Consider the following 6955-nt stretch of genomic DNA (forward strand, 5'->3'; position numbering starts at 1 on the left):
AGACACCACGAACTGAGGAAAAAGTGTGCAAACTGATATTTGAAAAGACAATTTGTGAGTTTAACTCTTTGTTGTGCTGACAAGCTGTGTTCAGTTTGCCTTCTGTTAACCTTTTCTCAGTATATGCAGTAACCTCTAGCAACCAGGCAGTGAGGTTTAATGATATTCGGTAACCTCTAGTAACCTGGCAGTGAGCGGTAATGATGTGCATTAACCTGTAGCAACCAGGCTGCGGTAATGATGTGCGGTAACCTCTAGTAACCAGGCAGTGAGTGGTACCGATGTGTTGTAACCTCTAGCAACCAGGCAGTGAGTGGTAATGATGTGCGGTAACCTCTAGTAACCAGGCAGTGAGTGGTACTGATGTGTTGTAACCTCTAGCAACCAGGCAGTGAGCGGTAATGATGTGCATTAACCTGTAGCAACCAGGCTGGGAGCGGTAAGGATGTGCGGTAACCTCTAGTAACCAGGCAGTGAGTGGTACTGATGTGTTGTAACCTCTAGCAACCAGGCAGTGAGCGGTAATGATGTGCGGTAACTTCTAGTAACCAGGCCATGAGTGGTAATGATGTGCGCTAGCCCCTAGCAACTAATCAGTGTGCGTTATTTTTTTACTCCTTTCCTTCCTTCTTTCCCTCCTGCCTTCCTTCCCCCTTTCCTTCCTTCTCTCCCTCATTTCTCTCCTACAAAAAAAAAAATAAAATATAAAATTGTAAAAAATTTAATAAAAATAAAAACCTACTGACACTAGTGGCGGAACTACCAGGGTTGCAAAAGGTCACTCTTGCAACCGGCCCTGGAGTTCCGCCACCGGGCTCTGAGGAAAGGGTCCCCGGGCTTGGGGCTGCTCAGTCTAAAATTCCTGGGCCTATTTTTCCTCCCAGTCCGGGCCTGGTTACATAGTTACATAATTAGTCTGGTTGAAAAAAAGGCACAACTCCATCTTGTTCAACCAATAAAAAAGAAAAAAAATATACAATCTTATATACACAATCCTACAGTCATAGCCAAAAATATTGGCACCCCTGAATTTCTGTCAGATAATGCACCACCTTGCCCAGAAAATTGTTGCAATTACAAATATTTAGACATTCTTGTGTTTATTTCTTTTGTTTGTATTGGTATGACACAAAAAAATGGAGAAACCAAAACCAAATCCTACACATTCCACACAAAACCTCAAAAATGGACTGGACAAAATTGACAACTCCTCAAAATTTTAAGAAATAATTGCAGTTTATAACAGCAAAAGTTTATGATGCTCCTGTGATTTGTAATTAAACTCACCTGTATCAATTAATAGGTGCTGACAATACAGAAATCACTCCGGCAACTAATTAAAATAGTGAAACATTGACTCAACCTTTCTGTGGTATGTGTCTGTGTGCCACATGGAGCATGGAGAAGAGAAAGGACTAGTTCACACTGGCACTGAAAGCAAGCATTTGAGGGGTGTTTTTAATGGTCCTCAAACTCCTATGCAAATAATACTATGGGCAGCACACAGTGCTGTGCACATGATCAAAACATTAAGTGTTAGCGTTGTATCGTTCAAATTCGAAGCCTCATGTCGAGTCAGAAGTGAGCTTCAGAAAATTGTCTGAGGATTTGAGAACAAAAATTGTGGAAAAGCATGGAGAATCTCAAAGTTACAAGTCCATCTCCAGAGCTCTTAATGCTCCTGTGTCCACTGTGCACAACATTGTCAAGAAGTTTACAGCCCATGTCACTGTAGCTAATCTTCCTGGACTTCCTGGGGTAAGGAGGACAGTATATTCATTATGATGATGAACTCAAGAACAACGTGGCATGGCCTCAAACTAGCAGGATGAAAGTAGTAACAATAGTAGTAACAATAGACAGTATTATTTTACCAAAAGTGTAGTGGATGCTTGGAACAGACTTCCAGCAGATGCAGTTAGTCATTCAAAAGTAAGTGACATTAAACATCCTCAAACAAAAATAAAAAACCGTGAGCAGACTCAATAAACCACTTGGTCCAGATGGAATTCCATTTGCCACAGTGCAATTGTCAAGCATCCAACAAATATATTCAACTGTAAGTTAGTGTATTTTGTTTTTTTAACACTATTTCCATATAGAAGATATAGAATGGATAAAACATATATTACAATTTTGTTCTAGGAAATTAAGAAGTCATTAGAAGTCATTTTCACCGCATGTAGCAAGACATTAAAAACCACACAGGAACTAGAGAAGTACGTCTGCAACCCAGGCAAGGCATCACATGGCTTCAGTTGACTCAGAACTCCAAACCATGGTACTGCAGATCGCCAGCATTTGAGTCAGCACATTAACCACTTTGGTGGAACATTAATAAGTAGAAAAAGAGACCACAAATATATGTACTATGTACACTGACACATTGAAGTAAGGAAATTTAAAGGATTAACAATTGCAATGTTGCAAATTCACCTAGAAGTTTGCAGATATTATCAGTCAGTCTGGCATCTCCCAGTTCACATCACAATACGAAGGTGATGTATTAGCTGTGCTGATGTAAGAAAATACACCAGAATTACTGACTGCGAAAATGCTTCCTATTTAAAGAGCAAATATAAAGTTTTTTGGTTGATTTTATCTTAAAGTTTATAACTGATGTTTTAAAGTGGTTGTATTTGAATTTTTGTTTCAGTTTTAGATATAGCAGGGATACCCAAATGGAAGAAAAATATATTTGAAATATATTTTAAAAATATTCTTCCCAAATATATTGCCATTTATTTGAAATGCTACAATTTTGGCCATATTCAATATATTTCAAAATATATATATATATCGAAAGAAATGCTACAGTGAGCGCTCCAAACTGTCAGCAGCTGAACATTAAAGGAAAATGCACATAAAATCCCAATATAAATACAGATATATAAAAATGCGGCGCTGTATAGTATTTGCAAATGTAGATGACAGTAATAAACTACAAATAGAAGATCACACAAGAAATACAGTCCTGTATTGGTGCTCATTGTTTTTCCAGTGCAAATGATAGAAATGCGCACTAACCAGAAGCGTATAGATATTACGCAGATATATAATTATCCTGAAGATTCCCCTCTCTTTCTGGTCAGAGTGTAGATTAGGAACTGGAAAATGTAAGGATGAAGTGCCAGTTTAGTTCAGGGCAGAGAAGCAGCATGTAAAGATGCACCGACAGTGTCTGTCTTCAGAGGGTGAAATATTTCCTTGCTGGTCCGGTCCAAAAGGGGAGGCTGCAGTACAGGATTGTGACTCCCTAGCCTGTCCCTACTTGTCTGGAACCTTTCTCTGCTGCTATCACTTTCCCTGACAACCGGGGTGCTCTTTCCGTGCTGTAGCCACTTTTCAAAGTGTTTAAATGCATTTTTATTACAAAATATATGAAAAATAAAATTTCAAATATACTGTATGTCCTTAAAAATACAAATCTACATTTTTGGAATGCATTTACAAATATATGTAAAAATATATGTTAAAATTACTTTTTTATATGTTAAAAAAAATCTGAAGAATATATTTGAAAAATATATATTTTTAAAAATATATCTTTTTTAAATATGTTCTTCAGATTAGCTATATTTAGCCAATTTAGCCAGCGCTGCATGGTACATATGGTCTTGTGACAAGTTGCTCACTTTATCATATGCAGAAAATATCAAGAGACTACCATTGGCTTCAAGTTGTAATTCTCAGAAAAATACTACATAAAAAAAAGTGTGATACTTTTTGTTAGGGAAGGTTCTGATGGAGAGGAGTGAATATGTCAGCTGTAAAACTGTAGCGTCTCAACAGTAATGCAACAGTGTCATCACATATATCAATGTCAGTAAAACCATTGTACAGATACAAATTGGTAATCAGAAGTTCTACAGCAGGGGTGTCCAGCTGTTGCAAAACTATAAGTCCCATCATGCCTCTGCCTTTGGGTGTCATGCTTGTAACTGTCAGCCTTGCAATGCCTCATGGGACTTGTAGTATGGCAACAGCTGGAGGGCCGCCAGTTTGACACCCCTGTTCTACAGGCAAGCTTGTACAGATTGCCTATGGTAGGCAGAGGTTCTACAGGTTAGCTTGTAGGCAAGTTGCCTACAGTAGTCAGCTTAACTCTTTTGCCGCCGCTCTCGTAGTTTCTTGGTGGGCTTTTTGGGTCTGACTCACTGATCCGGATCTGGGGGAGGTTTGTATTGGCCATCATCAGTTGTTCATACACCTGAAGACCACCACCAAAGAGACAATGGTAGTAGTTGGCTAGTTAGAACTTGTCCAGGCTTGCCCAGAAATAGTGTACCTGACTAATCATGCCTGCATCCTGATTGGCTCCTGCACGAGGTGTCCTCACTGAAATGACGGAGATGCTGATAAGGGAAGTATGTAGCAATCAGTCCCGGAAGATGCTGAGCTCCATCACGTTCATTGTTACCAGCCATCAGAATCTGGTGCATACAAAGAAACAAACAGAGGGCGCACGGGTCTAGTGCATTACCTTTCAAAAATTAATTTATTGTATAAAAATGGTGATATACTCAAAAAGGATAAAATATCAAAGGCACACCATATGAAGTACAGCAAGGTCCAATCTCACTAGATGATGTCTGTATGGAGACTAATAGATCTCCAAATGGTTGACGCGTTTTGAGGTCTTGCCTCTTCCTCAGAGCCAGTACCTACAATGCCTGTGTCCTCTCTTCTCATCAGATTCTGGTAGCAACCAACTGTCGGGTTCACCCTGTGCTACATGGAAACCTGCAAAGTGCTCTGAGTCATCTGCCCTATCTGTCGGAGGTGCCTGACGCTACTCACTCCACAATGTTGAGTCACACTGAAAGATACCCCCACCTTGTCCCGAGGCATTGATGAGCAAAACACAGTAAAGGTACCCCATGTGCAGCAGGGACAGATATCATGCGCGATCTAAAAATACATTTATATCATTTTTAGCGCACATAAACACAACATAACTTACAAAATTACTGGTAAATTTTTACTAAGGCCTCAATCACATGGTGCGTATGCCAGTGTGAGGGCCCTGTTTATGCACATGGGGATGCACAGGTGTTCTGTGCATCCCTGAGCAGGCAGCCAAATTCATGTCAATTGGGACGCAGCAGCTGCACGGACACAGTCGCTGCCCCAAGCTGACATAAGTGTGGGTGCAGGTGCACGGCCCCAAATGCAGACAGTTCTCATTCCCTTTCTCTGAAGCCTCAGCTAAATTAATAGAAGTCTCTGCACAGAGACTCCTATTCATTCCTAAACTGAAGCATAGCAAACTGTGTTTACTATGCTTCAGTAATAAATGAACACAGGAATGATTTCTCACAGTGTTCATTCTGAAAGGGACTGGTAAACATGATATGTTTACCAGTCCCCCCCCCCCCCCCCTTCCTGACACAGATCTCCACCTCAGCAGCAGCCAGTGGGAGAAAGGAGTGAAAGGAGGGAAATCCAGCAAGCAGTGCTGCAGGGTAGGGGTGCCAGGGGATTTCTGAAGGGAGGCAGTACGGGGGGGGGGCGAGTCAGAGAAGCTGGAGGAAAATCCCACTGACCATTGTGCAGTGCAGGAATCCCACAACACATTGGTCAGGAGGAGGAATGCTTAGCCTCCCCCCATGCCCACCCCAGCACCCCCTAGATCTAGCCATGATGTGCAGGGCACGTGGCAAGTGGCCCCATTCTCAGTGCCTAGAATAATCCAGAAGAACCTGGTGGGCTTGCAGTCACTTGGAACAGTACATGTTCAATGGCCCACTTCCCACACGCCCCCACTACAAGCTGGGTATAGATGTTATGAAACAGAAAATGTTTATAGGATGCCATGCCCTGTCTTTAAATATGAAACAGCCAGAGATGCATGCATTGTCCAACCATCTGAACGTGTCTACCCTACCAAAGACTCTTCAAATAGTCCTAATGTGGGTAAAAAGTAGAACTTGGCAATGGGTTTTTTTTAACTTGCCTTACCATTTTCTTTGCCAAAAGCATATGTGTTTGGGATATAGAGGCAGTACAGAGTAGTCACAAGCATCTCTGTGGCTGAAAGAAGACTTCAAACCTGGCACACCTGCTAGATGTTAGATGGTAAAAGAGCATAAAGTATAAGGAAAAAAAAAATCACTGTTCTGTTATCCCACTTATGCTCATTAGATAAGAAAATGCTGAGCCATTGATCTCAGCCAAAGGGGTCGAGGGCACTTACTGTCCTGCACAAATTGAACTTGCTCAGGAGGGAAGGGGAGGAGAGGCTTGCTCAGCTAAGCACACCCTCCTGTCTGCATGCCTGAGCTAACGGCAGATGGATTCCAGGAACTAAATCCTACATGTATCATTTGCCCTTTCTCAAGATAGTCATGGCTAGAAATGTTAGGGGTGATAATAATCAAAGTCATTTCTCAGCATAATAAAGCATGGAGACATGGATAGATGAAGGAGTTTACTCTGAATATTAAACATTAATTAAACAGTATTTTCAGTTAGTGTTGCTCAGATACACTTTAGTTCTGCTTTAATAGCAGCAGAAGAGGGAGATTAGAGAGGGTTCTTAATACAGTATAGATCCACTTCAAAGCAAACCTATGCTTTGCTCATGCAGAGAAAAGTTCCAGGTTTACTGTAATCCCCCCACCATCTGCCCATACCTAACCTTCCTTCACTTCCCCAACCACTAGGTGTTTAGCTGCCAAGATTGACGAAATTGTCAGCACTTCTGAATATGGAAGAGCATGTGACTCAATTCATGTGACAGATCTTGGCCAGTCACTGTTGTATGTGTAATCAGCCAAATGATCAAATAGAGGGCAACTGTAACTTAAAGTTTACTAAGTAACTTCAGAGTGGGAGTAATAATAGACAGAGTCAGAATGGCAAAGAGTATATAGATACAGTACAGAACAATGCTAACAGACTATAAAAATGTGCAAATAGGAGTTCCTCAAAGTAAAGTCTCTGCGACACAATC

This window comes from Staurois parvus, unplaced genomic scaffold, assembly GCF_062004578.1.
Source record: "Staurois parvus isolate SC_StPar_1 unplaced genomic scaffold, SC_StPar_1.0 ptg000232l, whole genome shotgun sequence".
Lineage (NCBI taxonomy): Eukaryota > Metazoa > Chordata > Amphibia > Anura > Ranidae > Staurois > Staurois parvus.